Source organism: Ornithodoros turicata, chromosome 3, assembly GCF_037126465.1.
Source record: "Ornithodoros turicata isolate Travis chromosome 3, ASM3712646v1, whole genome shotgun sequence".
Lineage (NCBI taxonomy): Eukaryota > Metazoa > Arthropoda > Arachnida > Ixodida > Argasidae > Ornithodoros > Ornithodoros turicata.
Window position 1 is genome coordinate 64,753,245 of NC_088203.1, and position 12,829 is coordinate 64,766,073.

Here is a 12,829-nt window from a genome sequence, read left to right on the forward strand (position 1 = left end):
ACCTACAGGTAGTATAGCGGCCTGTGCCGCGAACGTGACTCCCGGCATTCGAGTCAAATCCTTAGATGGGGCCGAAGTAGGGAGGGAGGCCGGTTGCAACGACGCCACACTTGCACGAAAATTCGGATTGACGGCTGCATCCCTACGAAGAGAAGCTTTACGCAGTTCAGCTCGCAGAGAGTTCATCTGGATCACCATAGCCGAAGAAGAGTGAAACTCCTTTTTGAGTTGGGCGTTCTCACGGCGGAGCGCGGCCACCTCGTCGGTCAGGAAGGAAATCCCCTGAAGGGCAGCTTGGAGTAGGGAAGCGAGGTCAAGGCCATCCGGTTGGGGCAGGGAGAATCCCGGTGGGGAAGCCGGAGACGATGGCAGGTTGGTCTCGTTAGGCTTAGTGGTCACCGAAGGCGATGGCACAGAGTCACAGAGCGGGCATAAAAAACGACTTACGACGTCCGGAATTTTGGCATCCTCGGAGGTAAGGTTCATGCATTTAGCATGCACCCGTTTGTCGCACTTTGTACACTTCAGAGTAGATTGTTTACCGTAAAACGGCACAGCGCAGATGACACACGTGTCGGCACTGGGCGCCATCTCAATAATGCTAATAATAATAATAATAATAATAATAATAATAATAATACCTTTATTAATGTGCCCAAGAACAGCCTAAGCCTTGGTGTTGGCGCACGCAGACAATGCAGTATTTACAAATATATACACACATATATATATACATACATATACAGATTAGGCGAAACATAACATATTCAGGAAAAGGAGCGTAACGGGAAGACATTCACAGTGATACATACAATACAGACATGGAGATATACAGTACATATTACTAAAAGGGGAAAAAACTGTACAACTTCATGTGTTAGTGAGTGAACGCAAGAGGAGAGTTTTAAAAACGTTTGAATGGGAGGTAAAGATATCAACAGAGGGGTGAATTACGTTTGTCATTTGTTGAATACGCACGATCGGATTTGCAGGCATATGGTGGGATAAGTACAATATATTCGTGTGTCGGGTTACATTGACAGGTACGGCGATATGAAGCTGATGTAATAGAGATGGTGTATCGAGAAAACTGTGTAAGATCTTATAACAGAGCATAATATCATGAAAACGGCGTCGCGTTGGGAGTGGTTGGAGGTTAAGAAATGACATTATCTCAGTATACACATACATTCTAAAGTGAGGGCTCTACGTTATGTACAATGTGTAGAAATTTCTTCTGGACAGATTCAATCCGTGAGGAGTCAGTCATAATAATAATAATAATATCATCATCACCATCATCATCATCGTCATCGTCATCGTCGTCGTCGTCGTCGTCGGATCCGGACATTTCGGTGCATAACGTTGCTGACGTGTCCGGAAAAACGGTCTCGGGAATGGCTGTCACAATGTCGACATATCGTAACAAAATAAAGGGAAGAGGGCGGCTTGGCATCAAAAGTAGTGTTGTCAAGGAATTTGGTTTACACAGGGAAGAACGTGCTTTACGTATTTTTTGTGTATTATTATAAATTTAAGACCTAATCTGCATGCGTTTGTGGTCTCTGGTGGCTTTTAAACATTTGGGGAATTTTCTTTCTTAATATTTTACACCCCATGTTCTGGTCGGTGCTGTACAGATATTTATATTTTATTTATTTTTTCAAGAGTAGACGAAGAATTGCTTTGTCATTTTGTAGTGAGTATTATCTCGAAAAAGGGTATCCTCAAGGTACGGATACTATGAAATTTGATTTCCATTTGTTACATTTTTAGTGGAAGCATTTGATTAGATGTTATTCCCCTTGTATTTCTACATACTTTTTACAACGACATAGAATTACCGTGGTGCCCCTCCAAAAGTTGTTAGGCTCGCTAGCCATAAAATTATTGTGGTACCCTAAAATAATAAAATAATTTCAAATAGTAAATTACGTGATTGACAATTATACAGGGTGCTTGCTCTAACGTGTCCAGAAATTTTATTTAAAGCGAACGATAACAGAGAAACGAGCTCTATTTTTGAGCTACTTGAGAAACAGGTGCTACTATAGTGAAGCAGTACCTGTTTCTTACACAAGTAGCAGAAAAGTACAACTTGCTTTTCTTTTATCGCTCGCTTTAAATATGGTTTCTGGACACTTTAGAGCATACACCCTGTATACTGCTTCTGTGGTTTCACCTCAATCTTTTGTTTTCGTAACTCGTTTCGACTGCTCGTCAGAGCAAAAGCTGACTGACTGAACCTATGCGTAGGGCGAGTCGGAGTGCATTAAACGTGTTACTTTTGTCGCTCAAGTCATTTTTTTTTGTATAGTGTTTCCTTTACTGCGGAGCGCATTATTTTTAACATAGTTCATCACAATGAATCACTCCTGGGATGGCCATAATATGATAAAATGGCTTATTCCATGCTTTAAGACTTTTGTTCCATTTATGGAAACTTGAAGGGCAACGGGAAGGTGCAAAGTTTTTATCGACACGAGAACACAGGAACGCGACATGGTAACTTGGTAAGCTTTTTGGAATACAAGGGGAATAACGTCTAACCAAATGCTTACACCAAAGCGGTAACCGACAAGTCCTCAACAAATGGAATTTAAAATTGTATAATATCATAATTGCATATTGTTTGTTGCAATAAAATGAGTTGAGTTGAGTTATCAGTACCTTGAAGATACCCACTTCGAGATAATACTACAAAATGACAAAGCAATTCTTCATCTACATTAGAAAAAGGACAAAAAATGAATATCTGTACAGCAGCGACTAGAACATGTGGCGCAAAATATTAAAAAAGAAAATGCCCCAAAAGTTTAAAAGCCACGACAGACCACGATCACATGCAGAATAGGTATTAAATCTATAATAGTAAACCAAAAAGCACGTTCTTCTCTATGTAAACCAAATTCCTTTACAGCACTACATTTTATGCCAAGCCGCCATCTTCCCTTTGTTTTATTACGATATGTCGACATCGTGGCAGCCATTCCTGGGACCATTTTTCCCGGAACCGACGTTGCAGTGATCTCCCGCCCCCGTCGCTGTAACGCTTTGCACCGAAACGTCCGTGCACCGAAATGTCTTAGACCCAGTAATAATAAACTATTGTCTCAGGAGAACGTACTGTGCGTACATAGTAAAAATCACTTCTGCCACTAGAGTTATAGTAACAGTTACGTTTTTAGAGTAACGCGTGCAAATCTGCGAATAGCATACAATACAACAAGTGTAGACGCCCATCACGGCTTTCGTACGTGCACATGACTCTTAAATTTTCTGGCCCGTATCAGGCCAGGAGTTTGAAAACACGGAAATACTACATTTCACGTCTTTGTTGCATCGCACATGTTATTTCTAGCTTGTACTGCAGAAAGCCAAACTAACAATTCCCCTGGAATGCCTTTGCTTTGTGTACTTGGGGAGAAGGTTACCAGCTCCGGTGGCGCAGCGGTAACGCGTGCGCTTGGAGACTGGGAGGTCCGCGGTTCGAATCCGCCGGCCGGCTGTGCCGTATGCTGTGCCGTATGACCGGCTGTGCCGTATGACCGGCTGTGCCGGTTTCCCTCAGATGTGTAATAGGCGTATGCCGGCACAGTTCCCCTGAAGTCGGCCCATGGACGCAGCTATCCTCCCCTCGAGCGGATTCCGCTGGGTCTTCTACTTCACCCTTTCCTCTCTTCCTCTCCACCACCTTTCCCTTCCTGAGAAACATGCCGCCTAATCAGGCAGGCAGACCCCTCGGGTTCCTTCCAACGACACTCCTCCTCCTCCTCCCCCCCCTGGGGAGAAGGTTGCTGCCTTTTTGTGGTTCCAGAGCAAACTGTCCAGCGGGGTGCACAATTCCCTCATTTCAACTTCTCCGTCCCAGTTCCTTTGGCAAGAAACAACCGACTGATTTCAACCGACCCCAATTCAGTCGTCGCATTGCTTCTCCCGGCGAGTCAGACATTCCTCCGTTGTCGCGTTCAACCTAAGAATGGCATTGTCCGTGCATCCTGTTCTCCCTTCATTGGGAGTTGGGACGGGGAACTCGGCTACAATCTCTGTCACGTGGAAGGCCTGTAGAAATTTTTAGGTAGTGTACGTCACAGGAAAATTCAACCATCAAATTATGTCCATATTATTTATAGTTCTGAGGTATAGCCATGCATTTGCAATGACTTGGGAAAAGGATATAAATTCTATACAGCATGTGTGAAATACAATTGTCTGCGCCTTGTGCCTTTCTTATACAATTGTAATAAAACATTGTTGCATCTAATTTACTTATACTTCGCTACCGCAAGGAAGAAGGGAAACACAAAGAACATTAAAATCAGGGTGAATGAATTCCAGAAGTGAGCGGGGTCAACCACGTCGTTGAGGTATATTTAAAATGCTGTAAATACAAAATGCATCGTCACATGCCACCAGTGACAACGACCATGCCAGTGGCACGTTGCGACTTTCTCTATTATATTCTGTAAAATAACAGGAGCCATGCCTTTGTACTAGAACCTCAATCACTCTTCCAGAGTAGAACAGAGAAATCAACCACGGTTTTCAAAGATTTGCACGTCAGTTTAAAATAGCCACACAACTATATTAATTTATGGCATCTCAAATACCTGTCAGATAACGTTCAATCACGCGACAAAGGTGGTACAGTTATCAATGTGGTAGTCTCACCGTCCAAACGCTCAAGGCGTAAAAATGCTCACCAAGCTTTTTGCGTTCCTGTTGTTTTCGCAAGTGTCGTAAACAAGGAGAAATGGCCAAGAGAGACCAATCGGCACGGCCAGCCGAGGCGTCGGTACCTCTTTTCCCTGAATTGTTCGAAATCGTTATGTGTCGTGTTTGGTTTGTAGCACAGTATGAAATGTTTGTTGCAGCCCAGTAAACCACCGATGTCCCATGGACGTCCTGAAAAGATCCCGAAGTCCTGATCCGCGAAAAATGTCCCAATGATGTAAATAAGACGTCATTCGAAACGTCCTAGCGTTGTCTAGCCAGGATGTATTTTAATGATATCGCTGGGACTTCGAAATGGCGTCCCGATCGGATGTTGATTTAGAAGTAGAATACAAACATACTTTCCATGCTCATTATATTTTTGTATCCTTATGATAACGTTCAACAGCGTGCAGCAAGAATCTAAAACAGTGACACTAATTTTTATCCCTGTTACTGAAGTGGCAACACACAAAAATTATTCATCTGAATTTACAAAGAAACTCCCGACATGGTCCGAGCTTAGCAGATGTACCACAGTATCTAGCTTCTGTTTCCTTTTACTGTAGTGCTAATAAAGGTAGTTGGGAAGGCCGAGAAGACCTCGATATCTCTTGCAATATCTCCATGTAGAACGGAACACACACAACTACATCTCCAGATGTGCTTCCCTGCCGGAACGAGAAGACATAACATCATTGAATTGTCGCCACTATTCCAACGAGATCCAAAGACAAATCAGACAGTCAATTCGTTCATTATGTAGCCGTCAGGTACAAGTTCCTCACTGACAAAATCAGGGTTTTTGAAGGGAAGCTATACCTTCGCGACATCATGTTCCACTATGTTGTGTGGCGAAGACCGTACCCACGGAATAAAGAAGCAATTCAATGAATTGGCTTAATGGATATAAATGCTAAACGCTGATTTCCACTTGATTTAATGTAATCCAACATGTTTTGTACACACTGCACCAGTTCAAAGAATGCGAAACCAATTGAAGGAATTGGCCTAGAGTATCAATAAAACAACAACTTTATTTCTAAGGTTAATAATGAGGAGTTTCGTCGCTAGTGTGGATACACGAGCCCACTGGTATAAAATGCGATGAAATGTGCCCCTTCACCATAAGGATCGAAGTCCTGACGTGTCTAAAAAGACCAAAAAAGCTCTCATCACAGAGTGTTGATGGGCTGGATTTCACCAGGGGCCAAGCAATTTTCATAGAGATAGAAAGGGTGAAATTCCAACTGACTAAGGATCTGAGACAGCGCGGTTCGGGAAGGTTAGTAGCATGGACAAATAAGAAGAACGTGCCCAGGTCCCCTACGGCACTGTAGTGACATCATCGGTCAGAATAGATCAGATATGCATAGAGATTCCAAATGAGCACTGCACATGCCACTTGAGGTGGCGGTTGATACCGCGGCGTCTTTTAGCCATCCAGTGATGGTTTAACCCCATCAGAGTGACATCGCGGTGTTTCGCGATGGGTTCCCGTGTCTAATATCTTGGCCTGCAGCGGCGATAGCGGGATGCTGTTTCTTGTGACGAATTTCCCTTCCATCCCCCTACGCGTGCACCTTGCGGCTTGTGAGAAATCCTGGCGGTTGTCCAGATATTTGAAAATTCTAGGCAACCGTCGGTGCTTCTGACACCTTCAAAGTCTTGTAAATCCCGCCCGGACTGTTGGATCGAGACCAAAATTCAGGTCCGAACGGGCCTGGATTAGCTGTGTGATCGCGCAAATTACACAGGAACTGATCTGTAGTGGTTTCGAACTCGTAGGCGGAGACGCGTTAGTAAAATTCGTTTTTCCGAACTTCAGTGCCCTTGTTGTAAAGAAGTTCGCCTTGGACAGGGTTCATACTTGGAGAACCCATTGTTCTCGACGCGGAGCACGTGATAAAATTCACCGCGTCTCTCTAAATTTAGCAGTTCTCGAGTTAGAGGATTCCGCGTTCACACTCCTCCCAATACATGGGACCAGCGGCTTCCCCGCCCCCCCCCCAAAAAAAGCCTTCCCGTTGCTGCCACATGGTCATGTTTGCCTTCGTTATGAAGGTCTCAATGTGCTCTTTCCAACAGCGTTTGTCCCGCGCGATGTTCCGTTCTCCCGATATCGGCTTAAGAGCATGACGAGCTGCGAGGCTGGCTAGAGCCACCCTGAAACGCTTCCCACTTTTCGGTGTCGTAAGTCGATTACCCGATGTCCGATTTAGTCGAAATTTTGTGTGCGCGTGCTCTGTTCCCTGCTCTACAACTTTCCAATTGAGACCAGCCGTCGATTTCCAGTGGTTAAGACGTCATTCTCGAAATTCCTGACACCGACCACCGTTCACCGATTTTTGTCCCTGTCTTCAGGCTTGAAGCCCACGGCGGATCCGACTTCCTTTTAATGGGCACACGCACTCGACATGGGAAACGCGTAGAAACTTGCCGCATCTTTCTATCCCTCTCGGTTCTCGAGTTAGAACACCGTTGCAACGGCGGTTCTCTGATACATGGTCCTGGGGCATTTTTTTCGATATCGGGTTCTTGCTGGCGTAGGAAGGTGATTGAGATGTGTTTTTGAAGAGGAAAACGTCCTCTTTCCGATAGCGTTGGTCCCGTCTCCGCGCGACTTTCCGTTCCCTTGCTACAATCCGAGGAGCGCCTGGGCGCTGGGGCATGGCCTGGCGGGCAGGTGGCCTTCCTGCCGTTTCTGCGCTGCGGGCGGCGTCCATTTCGCTTGCAAGCTTCGTTGCGTTCGCACGCCTTTTTCTGGCTCCCGTTGTATCGCGTTCCGTCGTTGCTCTGTTGCCCTGGACTGCTGTGAATGTGTTTTTATGCCCTATAGTGTTGCCTGGGGGTGCTTTTATGTGTGCACCCTGGAAGATAGGTCCAGAAGCCTTGCGATTTCTTAGATTAAAGGTTAGTTCTATGTTTGTACGATTCGTGCAACTTTTGTTTGGTATCATTCCTAGCGTGTGGGTTCTATTACTTTATGCTAGCAGTGTGATTATTACCCTTTTGATTCCTATTACCCTATGCTTTATCTTTCAGCTAAGTGTACTCGTGACCCTACCAGCACTTTTCAAGGTGAAGATGCAACATCGTCAGTGGCCCCGTTACTAATGTCTAATCTATGAATTTCAGATACTTTCGACGTATTCATTGCGGTGAACAACGCGGTTGGGACAGCACACTCACGACGTGGGAAGGTCACAGATGTGTTGAAAGACATCAGGTAAGTTACGCTAAAGTGCGTTTCAGAGCTCTTCAGTGACTTGTGTTTACTGCGAAACAGATTGGGCATACGCTTCACCCGTGCAACTTCGTCATGTGCTCCACGGCAGCACAAGCCTTTACGGCTGTGCCACTGTATGTAAAAAATGCTGAGTGATTTTAATAAATAATTTGCAGGGAAGTACAATGTGTCGCACCTTGTTGACTCTTTTACAGATGTGTGGAAACGTCGTAGCGGATGAATGTGAATTATGGATCTCCAAGTGGCGTCGCCCGCGTCATTTTCAACATTTTACCCGTTTTGAAGGTATGTAGTGAATGTGCGAGGCATTCACGTTCCTACTACGTGGTTATCCATGCGTTTCCCGTCTTCGCAGGCAATAGGGCTGTTGATAGGGAGAATGCTAGGCTACTGCAGACTGCAACCATAGGCGCTGTGTCTAAAGGTATGCGTATACGTCGATGCGTACTTCACAGTGACATTTTGCTGTAGCAGTGTTTTTGAAATTACATTTCTTGCAGGTTAAGCTCACATGACGCGGCAGGGAAGGGAGTCCGTGGCGAAAAGTGAATATAGCCGAAGTTGGATAGCGGTAATTTTTGCGCACGAAAGGCAAGCTGGACACATCGCAAATCTCCAGTTGTACGAAACACAGTGCAGCATGGTCGTCGGTTATGCCAGTGCTTCAACATATGTTTCAGCGTCGCACTTCGGACATTGCGGGCATATACCTTTAAGTTTTTCCCCTTGTGGACCGATGCTGTGTGTGTTCATGGACATTAAGTTTTCAAAGACATGTAAGTTCTCAATAATAATGCGAAAAAAAAATTGCTGGTCATGTTACGCTGTGATATAATACCTGGTCAGGTAATACGATGCTATGACGCTCAGTTTCATACGAAATAAAGTGTTCGATCTAATGTTGCTTTTTTGTGCCACTGATACGCACTGCTGTGCGGTGTTGATGTAATGTTCAGAGAACGCCAGTAAGCCTGGCTAAGGCACGGGAAAAAGGTCCACTAGAGGTCCGTAAAAGGTCGTCATTGACGTACTATGGACTTCCTTGGGACGTGCGCGGATGTTATTTTGGCAGTTCTGAGTACGTCCCAAGTATGTCAAAATTATGTTTCAGGATGTCCTCAGGATGTCTTCATCGTCCTGAGGGTAACATCATGTAGACGTCCTTGGGACATCGGTGGTTTACTGGGAGGAGAACACACTTTGTTGTGGCTTGGGAGATCATCATGTTTTCAACCACGCGCATGACTGAAGCTCTTTCATAGTAAAATAATTCAAATACGTGCACAAGTATAGAAGCACGACAGGACTCAACTGGTAATGGGATATATCAATAAAAGCTGAGCAGGAGCGCAGGGCATTTATTGGTCGTTCATTCACCTCAAAAGATATCTTTAATAGTTGCGAAGCAGACTGATTTAACTAGTGAAAATTTCGCTTGACTGACAAGAGTAGTAAGGGATCAGCTCAAGTATCCGGAAACTCACACAGTCGCCTGGACGCCATTAATTAGCAATTAGAGCTAATTGGGACCCCCCACAATAATTAGGATCATTCAGGGAGTCATTACACTAATTGGGAACCATCTAAGACGTGTCCAGACCACTGTGTGAGTTGCCGGCTACTTGAGCTGATAAAAAATAAAAAAAATATATAGAAATAGAGTGGAGAGAAGGAGTTTAGTTGAAGATCAACGACGTCATCTTGAAGAAAGCGGCCCGGAACGGCCGCTGACCGTCGCCGGGCAACGGAGCACAGAGGCAGGTTGCAAAGCATTGCAGCTATGACCACAAGTTCCGGACATCCTGTGACGTCAGCTGTGATGTCATCATGACATGTCTGGGCAGGTTAGGACAGCTCTGGACATGCAAGGAGAAAAACACTCGTAATACAGAGGCTGGGAAAGCAAGAGTTTGCAAACCATCAATAGCTAACAAGAAAATAGAATTAGTTACACAACAAATGATCCCACTACAACAGGAGCGCAGAACGGTGCGACTGCTCCATCCGAGAGGCAGGCAGGGAACTGACTCGTAATGGTTTTTTTCTCCTGTATAAAGCCCCGCAGCTGCATCCCCTAGCGGGCACTTACTCAACTAATCTCACAACAAAATTATTAAGAATCACGCCAGTGCTACTCCCGTTCCCAAGGCAGAAGATGATAGAAAATGCCGGGGATGCCCGGACAACAGCAACCAGCACCCGACGTGCACTAGCACGAAAATCGCAAACAAAGCGGGAAGACAGTTGGCAAAAGCATTAGTTACACAACAAATCACCTCACCACAGCAGGAGCGCAGACCGATGCGACTACTCTCCGTGACAACCAGCCAGATACTGAGCGAGTGCGGGGAGCGCACGTCTGCTTTCCGCGACAGCCGGAGAGAAACTGACTGGGGCGCCGCTCCGCGGCCGCTACGCATATGCGCTCCTAGCGCCCTCTGGGGCGACCACCTCCGAGAGGCTAAGGGTGAAGAGCATTCCTGCGCCCCCTGCTGGCCGTTCTCATTGGTCGTGACGTCATCCTATTGTCTCAGGGCTACACATTTTTTTTCCACTAATGCTCCTTTGGTCAGTCTACAATGAAGCCACAGTATGACGTCATCATGCACCTGGCTTAAGGACGCGTACGCTCTAGACAGGGGACCTATTATTTATTGAATCACTATCCCATTATTATTTTCTTTATTCTTCTATAACGATTGAATAGGAAACTATTGCAGAAGAGCACCATGCATGAAAGCTGATCGTAGGAATTCCAAAGTCTTACTAAATGAGACTTGCAAAAGAACAAAATATCCTAACACATAACTCCATCAACAACAAATAAGAGGTCTAGGCACTCAACAAATCAACACAGAGTATGGGTAACCAGGAGCACAGAACTCAGGGCAGCACTATCGTCAAGACAACAATGTTCCTTGTCAAAAGAGAAAAAAATGCTAAGCGTCAACAAAGGAAAGCATGCATATCGGGGCATGTCAGGACACGTGATGACAAATCGTACGACTGCTGGGCAACAGAGGAAAACAAACACTTGAACAGAGTGAAAAAGGCACTCACCATCATTTTTCCCGTTCACAGCATTCCCTCATTGTAAATCCGCTCGTCACAAAATCCACCTGCATCGTCGAACACCATTCACCTGTGACGAACCACACATCCGCACCCCATCAGAGGCAGACAGAACCCCATCGAAGCTACTCTCTTCCACTGACGGCCAACGCAATTACCAGGAGCAGAATTTGCGTGTCGAGACCCGTCAGTGTCCAAGAGAGAAGTGAATCCTTGCGCCCCCTGCAGGCCGTTCTCATTGGTCGTGACGTCATCCTATTGTCCCAGGGCTACACAGTTTTTTCCACTAATGCTCCTCTAGACAAGGTCAACTTGAAACAATAGTCTCTCGGTATGACGTCATCATGCAGGTGCATGGCTCAAGGATGCGTACGCTCTAGACAGGGCACCTGTTATTTATTGAATCACTGTCCCTAGATTATTTCCTTTATTCTACTATAATGATTGCATAGAGAACTGTTGCAGAAAAACACCATAGACAAGAGGAGATTGTAGCATTTCATCCCCAAAGTCTTACTGTACAGGAAAAAAAAATGGTCCAGCAAGACATAAAGTCACACACCTGTCCCCCTCGCGGTTACTCTCTGAACTAAATGAATCGCAAAATTATTAAGAACAGCTCTACTCCCATTCAAGGCAGCACTATCGTCATCGTCAAGAATATTCCTTGTACAAAAAGAAAAAACTACATGTAGAAGGAAAGCATGTCAGAACAAGCCCAGGCATGTCAGCACATGTTTGTCAGACAAGGGGGGAGGAAAGCAAAAAGAAACAAAGAAAGAAACCAGCATCAAACTATTTCTAAGCACACGCACTCCTCTTATTCAAAAACAGTGCTCATCATAAATCTGCCCAGGACAATACACACTATTTTTCTATTGCCACACTTTTTTCCAGTAACGGTCAATCCATTGCTACAGACTGCGTGACGTCATCACATCCTGTCTGAAGAAGACACCGGCAAAGACTCCTATTACTTATTGAATCGTAAGATTATTTCCTTTGTCCTACTCTTAATGACATTGATTCTCTCATTAAAATTCAACAAAAAAGCACCCCGCATATTAACGATTTTCACCCCAAAGGCTCATCATGGTCATTAGAATTACAGTAAACTGCCACTGCTCTTTTAAAATAATAAGTGAGACCACTCAACATCACCTCCAGGCTTATGTAATACATGACCCTTTCAATGCTCATACATTCGTTGTCTGAGACTACACCTGCGAGCAAAAAGGCACGAAAGCCGGGGGCAAAGTTCCATTCGCGCATTGCGAGCAAAAAAGGTGCGAAAGCCGGGAGCAAAGTTTCATTCGCGCAGGCCAAAGCACAAGACAGAACGCCTTTACGGGAACACGATGGCATTCCTATACTATATTAATGATTATTGCATTGCAGTTTAGAAAAATTACAACTAAACTATAATTTTAGGAGTCCATTAAAATTCTACTTTCTATGGAAACTATAATTGCCCTATTACTTGGATCGCTATTAATGAAGTGCTCCATTTTTTTCTCTCTTCCAATTTCAGCCTTGTCATGGAGGGAAGCAGACTCACATCCAAAATAATTAATCTACAGTGAGGGTGCCGTGCTTCAGGAATTCCTATCCTGCGCTCAAATGCAAGCATTTCTTCACGGATACCTTTAACAGCTGACTTCCTCAACATATTGAAAGTAGTAATGTATCAGCTCAACTAGCCGGCAAGTCACATCTTTGTCTGGACGCCATTAATGAGTAATTAGAGCTAATTGGGACCCCCCACATTAATCAGGACCCACCAGGGAGTCATTA

The 12,829-nt window shown here is 44.9% G+C and overlaps 1 long non-coding RNA gene across 2 annotated transcripts; it reads left to right on the forward strand.

Moving 5' to 3' along the window:
• The first annotated feature begins 7,546 nt into the window (after positions 1-7,546).
• Positions 7,547-8,551, forward strand: LOC135387229 (uncharacterized). 2 transcript variants are annotated; one of them, XR_010420960.1, is made up of 6 exons: positions 7,547-7,626; positions 7,759-7,794; positions 7,852-7,942; positions 8,003-8,076; positions 8,158-8,387; positions 8,464-8,551. It is a non-coding gene; the product is annotated as an uncharacterized LOC135387229 (long non-coding RNA). The 2 variants fall into 2 exon arrangements; XR_010420959.1 differs by lacking the exon at positions 7,547-7,626 and having other exon boundaries at positions 7,633-7,794.
• The last annotated feature ends 4,278 nt before the right edge of the window (positions 8,552-12,829 follow it).